The 23,648-nt window shown below is 51.4% G+C and overlaps 1 protein-coding gene across 2 annotated transcripts in view; it reads right to left on the bottom strand.

Moving 5' to 3' along the window:
• EPHX1 (epoxide hydrolase 1) overlaps positions 1-23,648 on the bottom strand; it is a 59,339-nt gene that overhangs the window by 20,006 nt on the left and 15,685 nt on the right. Inside the window, exon 1 of one of the 2 annotated variants that reach the window (XM_025877831.2) lies at positions 10,891-11,045. The exons of the other annotated variant lie outside the window; for it this stretch is intronic. The gene's annotated coding sequence lies outside the window, so the exon portion shown is untranslated. Of the gene's footprint in view, positions 1-10,890; positions 11,046-23,648 lie in introns of those variants that run through there. 2 annotated transcript variants of the gene reach the window in all.

The raw sequence follows: 23,648 nt of genomic DNA, 5'->3' as shown, positions 1-23,648 counted from the left end.
ACACGCAGACCCTTGTGGGTTTGGGGAAGCACCGTGATCCATCCGGGTATCGCCGTTTGAGGACCCGGTGTGTCTTTCCCGGAGAACCCCCATTCCATGGCACCCCCCAAGAGACTCTGACCACCCTGACTTTAAGAACTGGAACATCTTGGGGTTTACAAAAAGGGAGCCTCTACTGTTTCCAGTAGTTGAAATCCCAGTGCCACCGCTTTCCCGCGAGCTACCAAACCACCCTGCGCATCTGTGGCCTCATAAACTGGGGGTAACCATGCCAGCTCAAAGCAGGTGCTCCGCCAATGTGCCTTCCTTCCCCTGAATCCCTTTTTACTGTACGCAATCTTCAGGCTGGCAGAGACCCCAGAGGACGCCGTCTCTATTAGACGAATGAGCCCGCACCCCAGCACCGTGCATGACACAGGCACCTGCTGTCTGGGAGTATCTGCTCCCCAAGGATGTGGCTTGGGAGGATGGAGGCGGTGCGATGGGGACCTCTGGCCATGTGCTTCCTGCAACCCCTGTCCCTGGGCAGGTGCCCGTCTTTGTTTCCGTCTGTCCTGAGAAGCTGCAATTCTCAGCCCCGGGGGGGACATTTCTGTCTGGCCTTCACGTTTTCGGGGAAAAGCTCTTGCACAGGGTCCGCCCGTGCTGCGGTAGAAAACACTCCACCCCCTTCAAAACATCAAGGTTCAGGAGCCACTGTGAAAACTTCAGAAGAGTCATGCGATGCAGAAGGAGCAGGCCTGCTTCGTGGGGCGGGCTCCTGCCGCCCGAGCCTGGGAGGCACGCTCAGAAAGCTCCCGAGACGAGACGTATTTGACCTGACTGCATTGCCCTGTGTTGTTTGGTTCGTAATGCACTTTCCCAGAATCCAGACCAAAGGCTCTGCTGGGAGAACTGGGGGAGCAGAGGGGAGGAAGTCTTTCCCAACGAAAGCATTTTTTTCCTCGGAGTTAGGGTACCCTTCGAAAAAAGGGATCAGCTTGCCTCGTAAGGAAAATGTAGTTTTTGTTGTAAACCAGCCTGATTTCTTTCTTTCTTGTTTAGCATAATACCTGGAGGACAGCTGTCATGTGGTTACAGGAGATTGTGCTCAGAGGGACGTTGACGACTCGGATAAGAAACGCGATCCTATGGAGTTTAAATCCCCAAATTCTTCCCTGAGGTCAAGTTCCGGACACATACTTATGCAACCCGGGGGAACAAAATCAAGGATCGGGGTGCCTGGGTGGCTCCACCGGTTGGGTGTCTGCCTTCGGCTCAGGTCATGATTCCAGGGTCCTGGGACCAAGTCCTGCTTCGGGCTCCCTGCTCATCGGGAAGCCTGCTTCTCCCTCTGCCCCTCACCGGCTTGTGCTCTCTCTCTCTCTCTCTCACTCTCTCTCAAATAAATAAATCTTAAAAAAAAATCAGGGTTCAGTTTGCTGCGAAGAAGTTACTTGGGCAATAGGGTGATCTTAGGACTGAATGTAAAGTACTTGAAAGTGACAAGGGAAGCCGCTGGGGCAGTCAACTGTTAGCCCCTGGGGCAGTGAACTCTTTCCCCCTGCCTTGCTGGGTATGACTTAGCAAGCACAACTCTATAAATGCCCGAGGGCAAATAAAGGAGGCGCTTCGGTCTGCCGCAAGGCTGAAAAGAGTATCAGTCTGATAATTTAACCGAATGCCATCTTTCTGTTGTGCTTGGGGCAAAAACACAAGTTTAAAAACAGACAATTCATTTAAGGACTGGGACTAAAAGCTCAACTCTTTTCTTGTAACTTGAATTTGGTCTGTATAAAGTATCAGGAAGTCATGTATTATTGTAAAGTAAATAGGAGATTTGGATTGGTGCCTTGGAAAAGTAAGGATCGCTTTGCTTTTTGGACCAGAGACGAGCTCAGCAGACACCGCGCCTGTGTGTGACGAGAAGCCGGTTCTTTGCAGGCACAGGGAGTGAGCAGGCGCCCACGCTCCAGCAGGACAGACGTGCAGATGGGACACCTGACACCCTCCCTGGGATGGGCACAGTGGCACATGTACGCAGGTGGAGAAGCGTGCAAAGCTAGGCGTGGTTAAGTCGGCCACAGAGGCTTCACGAAGAGGCAGCGGAGCGGAGGGCTATCCCGGAGTCTGCCGAAAGCGCACGTGCAGCGAGGAGCCCCGAGGGTCCCCACGTGGGCAGTGCCGGCGCTGACAGGCGAGAGCTCCGGGGTGCGGGCTCTTGTGTCTGTCCCCTCCCCACCCTTCTGTGACGTGTTACTTCATCACGACAACGCCGGGAGTCGTAACTCGGAATCAGGTTTGCCATTCAGGCGCCCCTCTGTAGACCGGGAGTGGGGACTGGGGAGTGGCTGCGTGAGAAGAAGGTGGGCTGGCCGGGTTACTGGGGACCCAGCACTGTGCCCCCGCGGCCTGCAGTGAGCTGGCTGCTCAGCAAACATGCGCCGGGACAGAGGCAGCGCGGCTCGGCGCCAGCGACCTTCCAACCCTTCCTTCCTGGCTCGGGAGTTTGCTTTTAGCGGCAAAGCCCAGCTAAACGCTACATTTCTTGGCCCTCCCCGCAGCTCCGTCTGATGGAGGGATTAGGTGCCGATTAAGAGCTGTTAAGTGTATTTGGCGCAGAGCCACCCGCGGCGCCGACAGCACTGGGTATGAATTGGGAAAAGACGCCCGTTCTTCAAAACGCAATCTGAAAATTAACCTACTGTACTGCTTCGGTCATAAGATGCCTCGTTGTCACCTGCTGGAAAGTACTTGTAAATAAACACGCAAATCCACGATGTGGGTGACCTGCATGGCATCTCTTGGGTTGCACAGTGCACAACCTGCACGAGGGTGCATGGGTCCTGCACGTGTGTGGCAGACCACGTAAAGGGCGCTGACTCAGCCGGGAAGTGTGCACCTTTGGCCCTTCCCCTTCCTCCTTCATGCTTCTGGGGATACAGATGCGATGCCTGGACCCCGGTAGCCATTTTGGGCCGGGAGGGGATCTTGAGGAGTGATGGGGATGACGGGTTCCCGCTGACCGTGGAGCCAGTGGCCCAGTCCTGGATTACTTACTCCAAACTTCCTCTGGCTGACAGGGGAACTAACTTCTTTATTGTTTGAGCCACTGTCACTCTTGTATTGTATCAATCCTCATGAATTGTGAAAGTCGGGGGGAAAAGAAAATATATCCAGTACTCCCTGTGGACACTCTCTCAACAAGAAACAGTCTTCAAAAGGTTCACTGCTGTATTCACGCTCCCTGGCTGAGACATGTACCCAATGAATAAACATTGTCCTGCGGCCGGACCACAAAGAAGGGCCGTTCTCCAAGGGCAGACACAATGCAGCGGCGGGCGGGGGGTCCCTGGAACCTGCGCCCTCATCCTTCTCGAGGACAAAAGAGGGTGTCTTCCCACTTGGCTGCTTCTTTACATGAAAGGCAATTCTGTGACATCTGTCAAAATGTGAACCACGCGTGACCGGCAACTCCACGTTGGGATTTCTCTCCCCAAAACATGGAACCTGCGTTGTCATAAAATGTCTTATGCACAAGAGTATGCGCTGCAGGTTTTCTCCCCCTTCCCTCTCGGTAAAAGGGTAAGACTGGAAACAACCTGAATGTCCATCAGCTGGGGACGGAAATAAGCTGTGACGGATTCATCGAACGAATTTAGGGCCAGCCGCCCCAAATGTGTCCCTTCGGCATCGTGATGATTTTAAATAAAAGTCACTTAGGAATCAGCCGGTGTGAGATCCCTCAGACCCTCCTGTGTCCCCCTGAAAGCAGGAAACAAGCCTCCCAAATGGAAAATGCCCTTCCTGTTCTAAGAAGCAAAAAGACACCCTTACTGCCAGAGATGAGGACTTGAGAGCCGAGGAAGCAGTAGAAACAGGCCGTGTTCCGTGTTTCTGATCTACTAGCTGTGGTCTAAATCCTGATTAGAATTCCCCCGATTAAGGCTCGCAAACACCTGTTTTCTTGATCCCGTCAATTGCTCACACATTGATTGTCTCTTTGTCTCAAAAGTTTAAAAACTGTCTGCCTTGGTCATTTCTTTGGGCCCCAATGTCTTTTTTTTTTTTTTTAAGATTTCATATTTATTTGAGAGAGAGATAATGAGAGAATACAAGCAGGGAGATCAGGAGAGGGAGAAGCAGGCTCTCCTCAGAGCAAGGAGCCTGACATGGGGCTCGATCCCAGGACCCCGGGATCATGACCTGAGCCGAAGTCAGATGCTTCACCGACTGAGCCCCCCGGGTGTCCCAGGCCCCTGTGGACATCCGTGCACAGGTCATAAAACTTTGGGGTTTTTCTCCTGGTTAATCTGTCTCGTGTAAATTGAATTCTTAGTCCAGCTGAAGACCCTGAGGGTAGAGGAAGAATTTTTCCTTCCCTACACTATGCAGAGTCTCGAGTCCACCTCCGTGACCACCTCCCCTGGACCAAAGCAAAGCCCCGGTCCATCCCCTCCCACGTGCGCTGCCCCCTCCCACATCCTCTGCAGTCAGAGTGACTCTCTGGAAATCCAAACCCGCTCGCGTCCCATCCCTCCTTAAAACCCTCGAGTAGCTTCCCGCTACCCTTGGAACAGAGGGACACCGGCTTGGCCTTCAAGGCCCCTGCGGTCTGGGCTGCCCACCTCTCCCCTCCTCGCCCTCTCTGGGCCCAACCCCCACCTTCTTGGGGTCCTTCGGGCTCACCACGCTCCCTCCTCCCTCGGGGCCGATGCCCGTCCCTCAGTCTGCTCTTCCCTCCTTTTCTCAGCTGCTTAACTCCTGCTCCTCCTTCAGATTTCAAATCTAGTGTCCTTTTTCCCGGCAGCCCAGCCTGACCTCTTTCAGCTCGGTGCGCCTCCCATCCCTAGCTCGTGTCACGGTCACGTTTTTTTTTTTTTTTTTAAGATTTTATTTATTTATTTGACAGAGAGAGACAGTGAGAGCAGGAACACAAGCAGGGGGAGTGGGAGAGGGAGAAGCAGGCTTCCCGCTGAGCAGGGAGCCCGATGTGGGACTTGATCCCAGGACCCTGGGATCATGACCTGAGCCGAAGGCAGACGCTTAACGACTGAGCCACCCAGGCGCCCTCACGGTCACGTTTGTTTGAGGTTCTGTGCTATGGGCCGCCCCCACTGGAAGGAAGCTCCTTGCGGGTTGAGAACCTGTCCGCCTCGGCTCCCCTCGGGTCCCCACTGCCTGGCGTGCACTGGATGCTCAGAAGTATCTGTCGGATGAATGAGTTTAACGATTCTTTGAATGACAGTGTTGAAACTTTTTCGAACTTTGGAACCAAGAGATGGCTGAATGCTCCCCGAGGAATCATACAGGACCCACTTCTCAGCCTACTCTGTAGATGAAGGCCCCCTGTATCTGAGATACAGGGAGAGGGCTGGGTAGGTGGCAGGGGGCACCATGGCAGATCTCCCCCAGAAGGAAGAGTGGACCGCCAGTCCGCCAGGCGGACTGCAGATCTAGGGGTTCTGGATCTAAACAGAGGAGGATCAGACTCAGGACCCTGCTGAAGGCAACAGGGGGGGCTCTGCTAGCCTGCTCCCAGAGGCCCGCTCCCTCACACCCAGGCAGGTGGGAGAACCCCACCATCAGTAAGTGCTCCTGAACTCACCAAGAGTTGCAGCCAACCTGGGCCCTGCATTTACCCATCCGGCCTCAGGCCAGGGCATCCCAGGCTGCTCTTGGGAGGGGGCCCAGCTCTGCCACCCCGGGGGGACTCCACCCGAGGCCCCGAGGCCTTGATAGTTTCCTGTGACTCACACTCACAAGGGAGGGAGAACCTCAGCCACTTCTGGGGGAAGTGTGTCTCGACAGAGAACTCTGGGGCAGAGGTGTGGGGGGGACACGGAGACACTACGGGCCCCCCTGACACCAGGCCAGGCAGAGAGGTGGCGCTGGGGGTCTGCATGCGCCCCCTGGCCCCCCGCCCCTGGCCGCCCTCCCCAGTCTGGCCGCGCCTGCCTGGGCGAAGGCAAAATGACATCCAGCAGGGAGGGACAAACAGATGGCTTCCCTTCCAGTGCAGGGCCAGCCTGCCAAGGCAGGAAGAACGGGAATGTTCTGCCGCCCACGCACTGCTGACAGCCAACGCCCCAGCCAAGGGGCTTCCCGAAGTTCCCAGAGATTCCCAGGCCCTGCTCGCTGGTGCCGAGACCACCCTGGGGGTGCGGCTGGCCAGGGAAGGAGGTGGGGGGCACAGCCCGCCCGGTTCAGCACAGCCTCTGCCCCCACAGACCTTTCCCCGGGACCCCAGCGGCCAAAGGGGCCTCAGAGTGGGCGAGGCCAGAGACAGCCGCCAAGCAGCACGCCCTGCCCCCCTGCCCCCCCCCCCCCCGGGGCCTGGAGCACAGCCTGGGACAGCAGCCTGGAGCCAGGCCCCGAGGTTGCAGGCAAAAACCAAGCAGAAGGAAAGAGCAGTAAAAACAGCGCAGGGGCGGGGTGCGGGTTTCTTGGGGGGGAGCCCTGCTCTGGGCCTGGTGGAGGCACGGTGCCACCTGCCATGCAGTGTGTCCCCCACCCCCCAAACCGACTATTCGTGCCTTTGTGTAGACAAAACACGACTGGTGTTGCTGGTCGGATGGAGTGTTCTCGGAGCCAGGAGCCAGCCGGCTGCTGGTCAGGCACTGGCTGCCCACCTCCAGTCCTGGCCCTGCTGCGCACTCCAGGCCAGGGACCCCACTTCTCCAGGCCTCACCAAACTGGGGGGATTCAGAGAGTCACCTACATGGGCACTCACTTTGCTTGTCAGTCCCCAGAACACCCCAACCCATGTCCTTATCCAGCCCTTTCCCTGAGGAAGTGCTCCCTGAACCGAGATGGGGAGCTGAGCGGTGGTCCTCAGAGGAGGGACGGCAGAAAGTGAGGGGCACCCAGCCTGCCGCAGCGGGAAAAGGGAGGACCAATGGCAGGGCTGGCCGACCCCCAGCACCTCTGGAGAGGTGCCTGCAAGTCCCACTGCCGCCCGCGCCCCCACTGGAGAGGGCCCGGGGAATGCAGACTTAGCTGCCGAGCAGAGGCCCACACAGACCCATGGACACAGCCCTCCACGCAGGCCTGGAGCTGAGTAACACAGGGAGCCCCGGGGTCACTGGAGGCTCTGCTCCCTCTCCTGGGCTGCCCCAGGAGACCGGGCCAGTTCTCCACTGGCCTCACCTTACAAGAGAAAACCCCGAGCAGAGCTCAGGTCACTGCCTCTGAGGAAAAGCAATTTACCTTGTGTGGGATTTCAACACTTGGCATCCCATTCCGAGGAGTGGGCCATGCAGGCTGAAATTCAGTCATGGGCATACTCAATCTCCTTCCCCTCTGCCCCCCAGGGCGGCCAGCCCTCAACAATGTGCTCCCTGGTCTGGAGGCTTCCTCAATGTTGTGTAAGGCGATAGCACTGTTGGCCAGGGCCGGGGCCTCGCTGAGTAAGCTAAGCCGGCTTTCTCCTCCGGAATGTGGCGAAAGGCCCCATCCAGGAATGTTCTGGGCTGTTGGTATCTTGGTGGGGGTTAGTTTGCTGGTGGCAATGTCTGGGTAGCAGAAAGGAATAAAAAGTTGCAAAAGGCTAAAAAGACCTCTCAGGTTCGGTGGAAGGTCCTGGCGGACACAGCAGCCTGCCTCAGAGGGAGGGAGGCAGGCGCAGACCCAGGCAAGGACATGCCACCTTCCCGCGCGTGGTGGCTGGGTCTGCTGGCTGCTGCCTCGCAGCGACCATGTGGTCCAGCAAGTAGGCAAAAAAACAAAAACAAAAACAAAAACAAACCCTGGGAAAGCGGAAAAGTACATCCATGTCCTGCCAAAGACTTGGAAAGAGAGTCAGACTCCCTGAGCTGCACATGTCACTGCGTGGACCCACCAAGAAGACATCTGAATTCAGTGTGTTTATCAATCTTCCCCAAAGGTAAGGGCAGCAAAAACTCCTGTTCCCGACCCGGGGACCTCCTGTTCCTCGCATGGTCTCCCTTTGTGGGTCAGCTATAGAATCTTCTGGAACGTCTCTGAGCTCCTCGGAGACGAGAACCTTTTGTCCCCTGATGGGAGCACCTCCGGCGACGCCTTGGAGAGGGAGGCTTTGCAGCAGCAGGGCCGCGCACCCACGCACCAGACACAGTAGGGTGTCCACGCCAGGTCTGTGAGCCCGGCTGGGGGAGGGCCTGGGCTGGACCTCAGAGGGTGAGGAAGGGTGAACTGTGACCTCCCTCAGGAAGGTAAACACACCTTGATGGAAGTGAAAACCCCAGTCTGAACTCGGTTTGCACCGAGTGTGCTTGGTTATATAACCAAGGATGGGACTGCACTTGCGCTCTCCTTGGCGAGAGGGAGGTTTTCCCGGAGCGCGGGAAGGCAGGTGGCTGGCTCCCTGGCAAAGCTTGGGTCCCCTCTTGGGGAACTGCTTGGGGGGCCTTCTCCCAGCTGCACCCCCAACCCTATCCACACAGCAGCCTGGAGTGCAGGGCCCAGCGCAGGAACACCCACAGGCAGGTGGGCGGCGACCCCAGGGGGCCAGCTGGGCTCCTTCAATCCCGAGCCGCGGCCCTCTGTCCGAGGGTCTGCAGCTGCCCTCCTGCCCTCCATAGGCGGCAGGGCCCCCCCAGGCCCCATCAAAACTGACCGCTCCCCACCGACACGTTTCCTTCCCTGAAGGTCCATTTGGACTTCTTAACTGCACAGTCATCACCTACTAGAGCTCTGTGGCATTGCAGACTGAACAGCTCAACCCCCTCATTTTAGGGGTGAGGTCCAGGGGTGGGGAGGGACACATGGATGGCACAGGTAGAGTACGCGTCCACTCTTTTTTCTAGGCCAATTCGCCTTCTGCACCACTGTATTGCCTCAGCGGAGAGAACTGCTGAGGATTCGGGGTCGAGGGTCCTTCCAGAGGTTGGTTTGGGGCATGAGCTCCAGGGGCCCCGCAAACCCACAGCTGCCCATGCTACCTGTGGTCCTCAGGGCTGCGTGCGCGTCCTTGGCGCGATCCCCTCAACAGCGGCCCCCCTCATTCTGGGTGCCCAGCTGCGCTCTGCAGCTCTGCGCACCTCCACTCAAGAACGGAGAAATGGAGTCTGGCCGTCCCCGTGCCTCCTTGGGTCTGGGCCTGGGCCAGGAGGCTGAAGAGGAGAGTCTGGGTGCCTGGAGAGCAGTTACTAAGCCTGGGGCCTATCGGGCTCGTGGGTCCATGGGCGGGGCTCCCTGTCAGCGGCAGTGGGAGCCCGGGACAGGCCCCTCTGCCCAAGTGCACTTGGTCGCTTTGAAGAGACACCCCGGCGAGAGGGCCTCAGGCCCATGAGGGCACACGGGTTGCAGCAGATGGCCTTGAGGTTCACTCTGGCTACCCTGCTGAGCAGTTACTGTGTGTGTGTCTGTGGAAGTCTTTCCCTTCCTGGCTCTGGGTGGGGGGCGGGGGCAGGTGCAGAAAGTTCCCGAGTCCTCTCGCTCTCAAGCTGGGCCACTGCCGTTTACACAGGAGGTCACTCACACCGAAGGCCCTGGTGGCGGCCAGGCCCACACTCAGAAAACACGGATAAAGGTCATCTGTGCCAGGAGCTCTCCTGCCCCGGGACCTTTGCTCTCGCTCTTCCCTCAGCCTGGAGCACAGTCATCCCCAAGGGCAATCTGCCACTCCTAACTCCTCAGGATTATCCAGACCTCACCTCTCAACCACGGCTTCTCTTTCACCTGACACCCCTTCCCTCCCCAGGGTTTTACTGTCTTCTGACGTACTTACATTTTACAAGTTTATTTTATCCACCACCTCTGCCTCCTAAACCTGCCGGCCTCGTGAGGGCATGTTCCCTACGGAGCCCCCTGCCCAGGCCAGAGCCCGGTGGTCCCTGAGCACTGCCCACGCCTCCCAGGGAAACAGGACGGTCCTCCCACGGCCCTCCTAGGTGTGCAAATTTGGGGGGAAAGCCGCTGCCAAACAATTCCGGAACGCTTTGCTAAAGCAGTCGCGGCGGGGCTAGGCCCTGAAGGAAGCAAGCTCCCACCGGACGGTGTTACTTTCTGCAGCTGGGACGCTTCCTGAGAATGTTGATCTTCAGCGCGGCTGCACTCAGGGGAGGCCCACGTCCCGGGCAATTTTCCACACAGCTCACCAGTCCGAGCAAAGGCTGAGCTGAGGGCAGAGGTGGCAAAAGCACGTCCCCCAGCTCTCCCCTTCCCCTGGTGCGGGCTGCAAGCGTCGCAGGCTGCCAGGGCCGGAGAGGGGGGTCTGTCGGTGCAGGCGCGAGGGCAAATCCAGGCTTTGCGGAGCCCGACGCTTATACCTTGGGGGGCGGGAGGGCAAGTGGGCCACGCAGCCTTAGAGGAAGAGGTCAACCTTGGCACAGCAGGATTGTGCTCAAGTGTCCCCCGGCTGCGCGGCGCGCAGGCCTTCTCTCCAGGGCGAAGAGCGGTGTGTGTGTGTCGGGGGGGGGGGGGGGGGGGGGGGGGGACCGGGCGCCGGACGCGGAGGGCAGGAAAGCACACTCCAACCGCGAGATCTGACACAGCTTTCAGGACTCCGGCGACAAACAAGGGCATTTCACTGCGGGGCGCGACGCACGCTGGAAGCAAGACTCTCGGGGAGTGCGGGGCCTGGGGACCCCCGCCGCGCTCCCCCCCCCCCCCCCCCGTCCCCTTCCCCTGCCTGAGCGCGCTCGCAGGGCCTGGCCGGGCCTCTTCCCCCAGCCGCGCGCTCCTGCAGCCCCGGGGGCCGAGGCGTGAGCAAGTCACGCCTGCAAGTCCCACTGCCGCCCGCGCCCCCACACCCGGCCCCTAGCAACCGCGTCCCCCGCAGCCGTGCCCCCACACTCGCCCCCTCGCCCCTCCGGAACCGCATCCCCACAGTCGCCCGCCTCACCCCTCGCGCCCCACACTCGGCCCCCAGCAACCGCGCCCTCGCACCCCCGCACCCCCACATCTGCCCGCGCCCCCGCGCCCCCTTACGGTCGTCGGCTCCCAGGCCCCGAGGCTCCCGCGGCGGCGGCTGGCGCGCGGTCCCTCGCACTCCAGCTCTGGGGCTCGAGCGGCCCCACGCTGACCCCGCCCAGGCTCGGCACCCGAGGGGCGGTCCGCGGTCGCGCCCAGGGCCTCCGGAGGACCCGGTTCAGTCCCGCCCCGCCCCTGTTACCGGTCGGGTCCCCCGCCCCCAGGCTGCGCCCCTGCTGGAAGAGGGCGCCTCCAAGTGCCGGGCGTGGGCCCCGGGTGCAGCCTCGGAGCCGAGGCGTTTAGGGACCTGGAGCAGTTCGGGGCAGCCACTGGGTCGGCTGACTCCGGGGGCGGAGGCGTCCTTCGCGTTTCTTCCTGCAGACTTCGCTGCCCCTGCACCTCGCACACTTGTGGGGCCTGTCGCGCTGGGCAACTTAAGTCCAAACCCAGTGGTCTGCACGGAGGCAGGAGCTGCCCCCAGGTCTTCCCAGGGAGGACCCGGGTCTGCGGCGCCGACACGGAAGGGGTGGGGGCTGGGGCTCTCCTGACACTCCCCACGCGCACTGATCGCGGACCTCCGCCTGGGGACGGCCCTGCTTCCCTCCTCGAGACCCCGCAGCGCCTCTCCTGAGCCCAGGAGGCGGCTGCTCCCACGCCCGGCACCCTCAGGCCTCAGTCGGCAGAGGGCTTGACGCGGGGGGGCGGGATGCTGGGGGACCCGCCTCCGGCCTGGCCGCTCACCCGGGCCCGGGACTCTGCCTTTCAGGGAGAGGGGCTGCCTCTGGCCGGCGGACGCCCGACTCATCGCCGCCTCAGGGCCTTGGCTCGTGCCGCAGCCCTGGACAGGATGCCTTCCTGCGGCCGATGTGCAGTGCGCCCGCGCCTTCATTCTACACCCTCCTGCAAAAGCCCTCTGTCACCCTGCGGTCCTGGGCATCTCTGTACTCATTCAAAACTTGCCCTCTGTTACCCCCCCCCCCCCCGGTCCTTCCCCCAAATCTTTCAAACAGAAGCTCTGGCCATTTTACCAAGGAACTCAAATTTGCTGTTATTCTTAAAACGGCAGTAATGATGAAAACATTTTAAAATTAGATCTTGGTGACTGCACCTCCACCTCCAACTCTGTGAATATGCTGAAAACTACTGATCTGAACACTTTAAGAGGGTATAGTATGTGATTCATATTTCGGCAAAGTGGGTATTTTTTTTTATATATAAAATAACCGCAGTGACATCCTAACCTCAGGGCTCCTGCCTCTATCCTAACACCCTCCTCCTTGGTTAGGGCATCTGTCCAGCATTAGAATATGAACTCTAAGATAGTGGAGATCTTTTTCTTTCTTTCTTTTTCTTTCTTTCTTTCTTTCTTTCTTTCTTTCTTTCTTTCTTTCTTTCTTTGTCTCTCTCTCTCTCTTTCTTTCTTTCAAGATTTTATTTATTTGACAGAGAGAGCGAGCGAGAGAGGGAACACAAGCAGGGGGAGTGGGAGAGGGAGAAGCAGGCTTCCCACGGAGCAGGGAGCCCGATGCGGGGCTTGACCCCAGGACCCTGGGATCAGGGCCTGAGCCACCCAGGTGCCCCGATAGTGGAGGTATTTCAAAGCACAACCTGTATCTAGGCAGTCGGTAAATAAATAAGCCAGAGTCCACCTTGGCCAGGCAAACTTTAGACAGTAGATTTCCACTGCTTTTGGTTAAAAGCCACCCAAAGGTTTATGAAGCAAAAAGGTGGGTAAAATGTGACCCCCAGGATATGTTCTATATTTTTAAAAACGAGAACAAAGGCTGTTCCTGTGGATAAACTCCTGGAGACTTTCCAGGGACATCAGGTAGAATGAAAAATAACGTGGGGGAGGGGACGCTTTTAAATAAAAACTGTAGATCAGTTCCTGATTCACCACCAAGGAAACAGATTCTTTATGTCAAAAATGCATGCATGAGGAAACATCAGTCAAAAACCAAATAGAGGAACATTCCAGAAGCTAAAGGCCCGTATCTCCAAAAATGTCAGGGTCAAAACAATGTCAGTGTCAGAAAACACAAAACAAGGCCGAGAAACTGTTTCTCACTGAAAGGCTAACGAATCATGAAAACCAACTGCAATGCTCTATCTGGACTGGGCCCTGGGCTGGGAACAGTTCTAGAAAGGATTTATTGGGGACATCTGAATCAGGTCTATAGATTAAACAATAGATTTATAAATGTTAAATATCTTGATTTTGAGAACTGAATTTTTTCTGAGTGAATATTAGGAAAATATACACTGAAGTATTTAAGGAATAATAGAACGCCAGGTCTGAAATTGTTCTATCTCTCTATGGAGGGAGAATCATAAAGGAAATGTTGCAAAATATCAACAATTAGCCACTGGGTAAAGAGTATTTGGGAACTCTTTATGCTATTCTTGCAACAACTTTACTGTAAGCTTGGAATTATTTTGAAATAAAAAGCTTAAAAACTTGTGGATCAGAGAGGGGCACCTGGGTGACTCAGTCGGTTAAGCGACCGACTCTCGGTTTCGGCTCAGGTCGTGATCGCAGGGCCGTGAGATCGACACCCCCATGGCAGGCTCCACACTCAGCAGGGAGTCTGCTTAGGACCCTCTCTCCCTCTCCCTCGGCCCCTCCCCACGCACCCCCCCACCCCAACCCTCGCTCTCTCTCAAACAAATAAATCTTTTTAAAAATCGTGGATCGAAGAAACATACGCATTTATGTCAGTTACAGAAAACAACATGGAAATAACTACAGAGGGATAAAAAAAAATATATTCTACAGGGACAAAGTGAACAAGAGAAAAGGTGACAGCAGAGGAGAAACATCAAGTTTCTGTAAGGCTGAAAGTAGGGGGATTGATTCAGCAAAACAAATAAAGCTGAAAACCTTTCTACAACCAGAAGCAGGCACATTCTTGCTCTAGACCTGCAGAGATTAGCAAACTACAGACCGGGCCAAATGTGGCCCGCAACTTACTTTGGTAAATAAAGTTTTACTGAGGCAAGGTTGCACTTGTTTGCATATTGCCTATGGTTGCTTTCCTGCTACAATAGCAGAGATGAGCAGTTACCCATACAGCCTAAAAAGTTTATTACGTGGCCCTTTCCCGGAACAGTTTGCCAACACCTACCTTACAGCCCTGCAAAGTCTTAGGAGCCACAGGCATCAGGAGCCTCTGAAGGCAGGGATGTGGGTGGGTGTGGGGAACAGTGATCGGCCACACACCCTGAGTGTCCCTGCATGGCAAGAATGCAAGGCAAAGACTCAATCATAGGGCATGATCGCTTAATGAGGAGAGAGTTTCAGTTTTGCAAGATGAAAAGCGTTCTGCAGATGGATGGTGGTGATGGTTGTACAGCAATAGGAATCAACTTAAATGTACACTTAAAAATGGTTAGGGGCGCCACGGTGGCTCAGTCAGTTAAGCGGCTGACTCTTGGTTAGGGCTCAGGTTGTGATCTCGGGGTGGTATTGAGCCCCACATGAGGTTGTGCGCTCAGCGGGGAGTCTGCTTGAGATTGTCTCTCTCTCTCTCTCTCTCCTTCTGCCCCTCCTCCGTGCTTGCTCTCTCTCTTTCTCTGACTTGCTCTCTCTAAAATAAATAAATAAATCTTTAAAATGGTTTAGATGGCAAATTTTATGTTATATGTGTTTTACTTCAATAAAAAAAAATTGGGGGAAAAAACCCTAGAAGGATTAAGGTCTGTAAAAGAAGTTATATCCCCTGTCCCTGGTTCTCAGTCCAAGCCCTCATCTTGGCAGCTCAGCAGTTTATTTCCTAGAGACTTCCCACTCGGGCACGCGGCACAAGTAGGATGGGGATGAGGCACCTGGCAGAAAACAGGAGAATCGAGTGAAAGTGTTCACGCTCAACTATGAGTCTCTCCTTGGCCCCTTCCTGCTGTGGGTTCACAGAACACTGCCTCCGGGTAATGACCCCCAGGCAGAAGTAGAGGATCGGTCTCTGAAATAAAGGAGCAGTTCCCGGGGAAAAGAGCCACAGATAATGACATTTGGGGACCTCAAAACACAACTGCTGGCTCCCCGTCTGATCGCCCTCCACTGAGGCCAGTGTGGGGTTACTGCCCACCACTCACACGGAGCTGCCAACTGGTGTTTCAGTGTCTCAGTCCTAAATATTAAAAGAGCAGACACTTGGAAAGCCTCTGACGTGAAAGGCAAAGTACAGAAGGAGTTTTTGAAGGCAACAGAAGAAATGATAACATCCACAGAGATAAGAAATTAATTGTATTTATGAGGCAAGAACAGGAGGCAATAGACAAAAAAAGCATTCAGACAGTTAGAAAACACTTTTTGAAATAAAATTTTTGACGGAAAAGTCAGAGCATGGAGTTGAGGAATTCTCCCAGAAAAAACAGAACACAAATCAAAGAGATAGATGGTGGGGAAAAAAGAAAGAAAGAAAGCAAAAGCAAATCAGAAGATCGATCCAGGAAGTCACCAGACTAATATGAGTTCCATAGGGGAGAAAAAAGAAGGGCGCCTGGGTGGCTCAGTTGGTGAAGCATCTGCCTTCAGCTCAGGTCATGATCTCGGTCTTGGGATTGAGCCCCGGGTCAGGCTCCCTGCTCCGTGGGGAGTCTGCTGCTCCCTCTCCTTCTGCTCCTCCACCATTATTCCCCTGCTCGTGCTAGCTCTCTTGCTTGCTCTTTCTCTCTCTCAAATAAATAAAATCTTTAAAAGAGAGAGAGAGAGAGAGAGAGAGAGAAAAGAATATAAAGAGAAGGAAGTAACTAAAGAAATAATGCAAGAAAATTTCCAAAACCAAAGGACAGGAGTCTCCAGATTGAAAAGACACAATAAAAAGCCAGAACCACACCAATGCAAGTCATTGTGAACTTTCAGAATACTAAAGAAAAGATAAGCTCCTAAAAACTCCTAGAGAGAAAAATGAAAACATAAAGAGGTCAACACAAACAACAATCAGAATGTCTCAGTCTTCTTAGCAGTAACACTGATGCCATAAGACAGTGATGCAAGGCCTTCAAAAGTTGGAGGGAAATTATCTCCAGCAGAGTTCCAAAATGAAGTATGAGGGCAAATGCAACACATGCAAAAAACAAACAAATAAAACAAAACACATGCAAGGGCTAAAAAAACATTTTTACCTCTCGAGTACCATTTCCTGAGATGTAACTAGCAGATGTGCTCCAGCAAAACAGGGGCGTAAATTATGAAAGGGGAAGACATTGTCACTAGGAGCAGGGGACCTAATACAGACCGGCAGCAGCAGGGGACAAGTGTGCAGCAGGCTAGGAGAGCAACCTGTCCACACAGGGCGCTGGGAGGCAGGGCTCCAGGGAAAAGATGGATTTAATACACTAACCGATAGAATTAAGCTTTTGGAAAATAATATGAATAGACACTTGTGAGATCTGATGGCATATTTGGGAAAAAACTAAAGAAAGGAACATGGAAAAATAAGCAAAGGGGAAAAATTGAATAATTACAAGAAAAACAAAGTTGTTCAGGAAAGAAAATGTAATCATGATGCACTGCTTTGTTCTGCAGTGAGCAGCAGTTATGTAGCCATGATTGTGTAAACTACTGATTTAACAAAAAGTGACTATTACCAAATTGGGAGGATGCAGCAGGAGTGGTAGAAGTGTATAGTCTTTACTATAAAATCAACAATGTCCAAAACTGACAAATCTGGAAATACGCATTATAAGTATGTCATTCATATATACAGAAGTAGACGCTAAAAGGCTTGGAAGGTAGAATAAGAAAAATGAATGATGGGGGACTGTTCTATTTTATTCTAAGCCTTGATTATTTTATTTTTTAAAAAACCATGTGCAAGGATAAAAGTAAAAATTAACTTGGGGACGCCCGGGTGGCTCAGTTGGTCAAGCGTCTGCCTTTGGCTCAGTCGTGATCCTGGGGTCCTGGGATCAAGCCCTGCGCCGGGTTCCCCACCCTCCTGCTCTCTCTTACTATCCCTCTCTCTCTCAAATAAATAAATAAAATCTTTAAAAATAAAGAAAAATAAACATTAACTTAAAAATATTGTTTTCTGAGGTCATGGGACCCTCCAGATTCATTGCTTTTTCCTGTAGATTCTAGAGCACGTCTTGTGCTCTTGCAAATTCCAGGCTCAGATCGCTTCCCACAAACTGCTCTTCCTCTCTCTCCTCCCCTCAGGCTTTTCCTCCGCTCCTATTGCCCACGGGGCTCCTGCCCTGCCCAATCTGCTATCTGGACACTCCCCATACTTACCAATAAGTCCCTTTACCAGATACCAAACGAGAGCTTACTGATTGCATCTGACCCTGCCTGCATTTTACGACAATTAGATTCTCAAAAGGGCATAGCGCCCACTACTCACTATTGCAAGATGAACAGATTACAAATCCACTTAGACACTAGGGCGTGAGGGTGGGGATGCCAAATAGGTATTTTACAAAATGTTCCAGAGAGAAAGACTTTTGTAAGATTATTAGTTATATAGAATAGTTTCATCTCTGTGTGTTTTCTCATCATTTTTATAGTCAAGTGTATTTACCAGTCATCGGTCAGCGTATGGTGCTACCAACGAACCAACCAATAAATAAGATGCAAGCAGAATCCCCAGTTTCTGGAAACTTGCCCACGTACAATACACAAGATAATTTGCAAAGGTACCTGTTGGGGAATATCAGGAATGACAAGATACTATATAGTATATCCTATGTGCTGAGTTACTACTAACAGAAAATGATCTTAGATTTTCTATAGATTTCACATTTATAAAGAATGCAAAGAGGAGGAGAGATGCAATTTGTTGCATTTTAAAACATTTTCCCCGTGTCCACAGAAAGGAGGAAGGATAGATTATTACTCACGGATCCCCAAAGTTCTTCTAAATGATTTCACACTGACTCTCCAGACCACTTTCTCCCGCTGTCCCGGGTTCTCTGACTGTACCCTGTCCTCGGGGCTTCAAGAGCAATGATCAAACGATACAAGTGCGTGAAGATCAGATCAGCCGAAGGAAGTAAAGCTGACAAGTACACGAACTTCCAAGGCAGGAAAGGCTCTCTTGGGCCCTCTGTGGATTTGCACTGGACACTGCATCTTTTCTGTGCCTTCTTTGACTATGAAAATAATTTTGTTCCCATTCTGAACAGATGGCGGGGGTGGGGGGTGGGGCTCTTATTTAAACTTCGTGTTTTAACCAATTATTTGAAGCATCAGCTGAGTCAGCCCTTGTCCCCATTCTATTCTCCTGAAAGAGTAAAAACCAGGTTTAACCCTTCTAGTGGATTCTCTTTGTATTTGTAAATTTATATTTGTTTCTTTTTTTCCTACTCGCATCTCAGGCATCTCGGACATCAACAGATAGGGAAATTAGCTCTTTCTTCAACTGACGTCACTCCATGGACTCCCCATCCCCCCCCAAGTCCCCCAAATAATCTTAGTGTTTCAGTTTTCATTGTTCTGAAGGGAATTCAGCGCTGATCTATAGAAGTCCGATTTTCTTTTCCTGTTTAACATGTTTCCCCTAACATTAATATTTTTGAACTTTGCATGATTTCCTGTGGATCAGCCCCTACTTCAACACCAACCCCTCAGTAGTAAATTAATTCACGTTGGATTTTCTTCGATGACATTTTTTTAAAGTGCCTCCGGACTGCCGACCTGCCTCATCTGGTCTGGTTGCTCCATGCCTGGGGCACCACCGCGGCCGGGCTCCCCTTCACCCCCACCCTGGGGATCCTTTTGGGGCTCTCTTGTTGGGTGTCTGCTTCCTGTACCCCCTTCTCCTTCTTCCTTGACTCACTGTTTTAAGGTTTTAGAGGAGCGCATCCCTGATCGCTTCTTGTGAAGTTTTGAGACATCGTGTAGATTACTGTTCTCAGGGATTCCTGCCCTTTGCTTGGCCTCCAGTGCCTCCCTGCAGATGAATGTAATTCCCCAGGGTCACTGATGCCAGGCCTGGACATGTCACTTGCTTTGATCAATAGAACACGACCTGACATCTGAGCAGAGGTTTCAAGAGCCGTTGGGAGATTTTCTTTCCTCCTCGATCCTGGAATCGAGACATTGACTGTGAGTGGGAGCAGGCTTGTGGAGCCGCAGCTCCCTCTGATTTGAGCAAAAAATTAAACTTTTTTTAAGGTACTGAGATTGGGAGGTCGTTACCTCAGTAAAATATAATCTAAGTGTGTCTGGAAAACATGTTTATTCGATGCTTCCCATTAATTAATGTACCATTCCAGAATGGAAGAATGGAAAGAATTTTCCTTCAGAAGAGTGATGGTTCCATGATCTCCGGGTTTCTAGGACTGCGGCTGACAAGTCCAAAGCCATTCTTTTTTTTGTTTGTTTGTTTATTTATTTAAGTAATCTCAGGACCCCAAGAGCAAGAGTCGCAGTGTTCCAAATGAGCCAGCCAGGCGCCCCAAGTCCAAAGCCATTCTGATGCTAGAACCTTTTTAAAGAACCTCTTTTTCCCTCTGGAAGCTTCCGGGATCTTTTCTTTGCCCGCACAGTTCAGAAATTCCAACATCACTGGTTTTGATACTTGGTTGACTTTCATGCTCTATACAGGGCACAAGGAGGGCCCTTCCAGTCTGGACACTCACGTCCTTTAATTCCTAAACACTTCTTAGGTCATCTTATTGACAATTTCTTCCACTTGATTTTCCTTTTTCGGGAATTCCTGTCATCCAAATCTTGAACTGCCTTTTTTTTTTTCCCTCTTGGCTCCAATTTCTGAGATATATTTTTTTTGAAGATGTTATTTATTTGAGAGAGTGTGCCCATGAGCAGGGGGGAGGGGCAGACGAGAGGGAGAAGCAGGCTCCCCGCAGAGCAGGGAGCCGGACATGGGACTCGATCCCAGGATCCTGGGATCATGACCTGAGCTGAAGGTAGATGCTTAACAACCGAGCCGCCCAGGCGCCCCTCTGAGATTTTTCTGTCATTTTTTTCCCCCTTCACATTTTTGTATTTTCATTTCAGTGATCATATTCTTAATTTCCAAGAGCTTTTTGTTGTTGTTTTTCTAATCCAGGCTCCCCTGAAAGCAGAGTGTAAGACAAGGGGTTGCATGTAAGGAGCTTATTTGGGACGTCATCAGAGGGGCAGGAGTGAGGGCGGGGAGGTGAAAAGGTAGAGGAAAAGATGATATGAGGATGTGTTTTCTTTTCATTTTGGGGGAGGGGGATGCAGAGGGAGAGGGAAAGAGAGAATCTCAAGCAGACTCCCTGCTATACGCAGAGTCTGATGCGGGGCTCATTCCCACAACACTGAGATCATGACCTGAGCTGAAATCAAGAGTCAGACGCTCAACTGACTGAGCCTGCCTCCAAGGCGCCCCATGAGGATGTGTTTTCGACTTCGCCACTGCTCTGGGCGGCTGGTGCTTGCTTCTGTGGAACCTTCTGAGCTTTCTATAATGAGTCTCAGAGCTGTCCACCCAGGGGATGAAAAGTGGGAGTGAGAGCTCCCATCCCTCATTGGCCCAGGGTGAGCTCACGGGCTTCGGCTCCCCACTACTCGTGAGTCGTGTGTGTATGGATGCCAAGAAGAGAGAGGTCAGACCCGATCGTAAAGGAACAGAGTAGGACAGTGAGTGGCTATCATCCAAATCTGAAACTTGTGTCTGACAAAAGCTTATCTGTAGCAGGCTGAGTAATGGCTCCCCCAAAGATACCCATGCCCTAACCCCCAGAGCCTGTGAATTTGCTGACTTATGTGGCAAAAGTGACTTTGCAGATATGGTCAGCATGGAGACATGATCCCGGGCTAGGTGGGTGGACACTGAATGTAGTCCCAAGGGTCTTTACGAGAGGAGGGGCAAGGAGGTCAGAGGAGGCAGAGGTGACGGGGCAGAAACAGGGTGGGAAGGTGATGTAACGTGGAGCCATGAGCCAGGGAAGGAGGACAGCCCCCCGGGGGGCTGGCAAGGGCAGAGAAACGGATTCTTCCCCTGGAGGCTCCGAAGGAACAAACCCTAGTGACACCTTCACTTCAGCTCTTGAAGACCCGTTCTGGACTTCTGATCCTCTACGAGAAAACATTCCTGTTGTTCTAAGCCAGCGAACTTGTGGCGTCCCCGTGTGTTACTGCGGTCCCCTTCTGTGCACGGGCCCTTGTCCCCAAGGAAAGCACCCAGCTGCCTGCAGTCACTATATTTTGCAGTTTTTGCAGCTGGAAATTTACCCACGTTAAATCATTCAGCATGTACTCAGAGACCCGGCTCCTTTGACTCAGTATAGTTTGAGGTTCATCCACTTTGTCGTGGGTATTGGTAGTTATTTCTCCTTTTCCTCGCTGACTAGTATTGCTATGTATGAATACACCACAATTTGTTTATCCAAAAACTGGACTTATTGATGGACTTTTGGGTTGTTCCCAGTTTGGGGCTATTAACGAATAAAGCCACTATGAACATTCATGTACAAGTTGGGGCTCCTGGATGGCTCCTTCAGTGGAGCGTGCAACTCTTGATCTCGGGGTTGTGAGTTCAAGCCCCAGGTTGGGTGTACAGATTGCTTAAAAATAGTATCTTTCTATTAAAAAAATTTTTTTTTATTTGAGAGAGTGCATGTGAGAGAGCACGAGCGGGAGGAGAGGCAGAGGGAGAAGCAGGCTCCCCACTGAGCAGGGAGCCTGATGCGGAACTCGATCCCAGAACCCTGAAATCATGACCTGAGCCAAAGTCATCTGCTTAACCGACTGAGCCACCCAGGTGCCCTAAAAATAGTATCTTAAAAAAAAAATTAATGTGCAAGTCTTTATGTGGACAGTAGATGTATGCATAATTATTTTAAAGAACCTGCCTGTTCAACTTTATAACAATTATAAATAAACCTGTTAAATTTTTCTGGACAATGCCAGCATTTGGATTTTTTTAAAACAAGTAAATTTCTTATTGATGGCAACTAAATGGTGTTTGTAGCATTTTTATCATACAGTAGATCCATCCATTCGCTGTACTTTTCTGAGTTGTCCTATATGCAAGTACGTGTTTTTAATGTTGTCTGTCTTCTGTGCTGTTCCTGTAAGTTTGCTATTAAAATACATTAAACTATAAAAAAAAAAAACCTGCCTGTTTTCCAAATGGTTGTACCAGTTTACATTCCTACCAGCAGTATGAGAGTTCTAGTTGCTCCACATCCCTGTCAGCTCTTGGTACAGTCAAGCTTTTAAATTTTAGCCATTCGAATGGGTGCGTAGTGGTAGCTCATGATTTTAAATTACATCTCCTTAACAACTAATAATGTTGACCATCTTTTCATGTGCTTATTGGCCACATGTACATCTTCTTCAGTGAAGTGTCTTTTGTGTGTTTTTGGGGTGGGGGTTTATTGGGTTTTGAGGGTTCATATATATGTATTACATATGTGTGTGTATGTATATATATATATATAGCTTTACAAATAATTTTTTTGATATGTGGCTTGTCATTGTCTTAACAGTGTCTCTGGAAGAACAGAAGATTTTAATTCCGAAGTCCAATTTTTTTTATAGATTGCATACAGATTAAGAAATCTTTGCCAAACCAAGGTCACAACGATTTTCTCTTTTCTTCTACAAGTTTTGTAGTTTAGGGGAGCCTGTGTGGCTTAGTTGGTTAAGCGTTCGACTCTTGATTTCAGCTCGGGTCATGATCTCGGGGTCCTGGGATGGAGGCTGGCATCGGGCTCTGAGCTTAGCAGGAAGTCGGCTTGGATTCTCTTTCCTCCCTTTGCCCCTCCCCCCCTAAAATAAATAATCTTTAAAAAATGTTTTGTGGCTTTATATTTAGATTCATAGTTCATCTTTAAAATTAATATTTGTACATGGTGCAAGGTAGTTTTAATTTTTTAAACATAGGAATATCGAATCATCCCAGCATCATTTGTTAAACAGACTGTCCTTTCTCCATGGCTTGCTTTTACATCTTTGTAAACTAACAGTTATCCATATATGTGTGGGTCTGTTTCTGGACTCTATATTCTGTTCCACTGATCTCTTGTTTATGTTGGTGTGGTCCTAAAGAACTGTAGTTTTGCAAGGCATGAAAGAAGGTGGTTTTAGCTCTGCACTTTAGCTCATCTTTTGCAAAGATGTTTTAGCTATTCTCACCTGGTCTTTCGCTTTCCCATGTGAATTTCAGAATCAGAATATCAATTTCTACAAAAAAAGCCTGCTGGGATTTTAACCGGGCATACACTGAATCTATACCTCAATTTGAGGGAAAATGACATTTTAATAATACTGATTCTTCTGACCTGTGAATAAGATAGATCTCTCACTTAAGTCTTCTTAATTTCTCTCAGAAATGTTTTGTAGCTTTCAGTATGTATCTTTTGATATTAAAAATGCATGTCAATTTAATTTCCATGTTTGTTGCAAGTATATAAAGTTGTATATATTATATATATCAATCTTGTAACCTGCAAGCTTATTAGTTTCAGTGGCTTTTTTTGTAGATTCCATAGGATTCTCATGTAGGCAATCAGGTGGTCTACAAATAGTTATTTCATCTTCAATTTGGATGCCTTTTCTTTCTTTTTCTTGCCTTACTGCACTGGTCAGTTTCCTGTATGACATCACTGAATGTTCCATATACACAGAAACTCATGTGTATTATATACTGTTGGATGGAGTGTTTTATAAATGTCAATTAGGTCCAGTTGGTTGGTGGCATTGTTCAGTTCTACATCCTTGCTAAATTTCTATTTATTAGTTCTACTGCTAAGAGAATTATTGTAAAGAATTTTTCTGGTCTTTGTTCCAGGAAACCAGGGTTCCTGGGAACTAACCTCTAAATCTTTGACATCTCCGG

The sequence above is a fragment of the Callorhinus ursinus genome, unplaced genomic scaffold, assembly GCF_003265705.2.
Source record: "Callorhinus ursinus isolate GAN/ISIS: 27379988/994484 unplaced genomic scaffold, GSC_fseal_2.0 scaffold13, whole genome shotgun sequence".
Classification (NCBI taxonomy): Eukaryota; Metazoa; Chordata; class Mammalia; order Carnivora; family Otariidae; genus Callorhinus; species Callorhinus ursinus.
The sequence above is the reverse complement of the archived record's forward strand: the minus strand, read 5'-3'. Positions and strand labels throughout refer to the sequence as shown.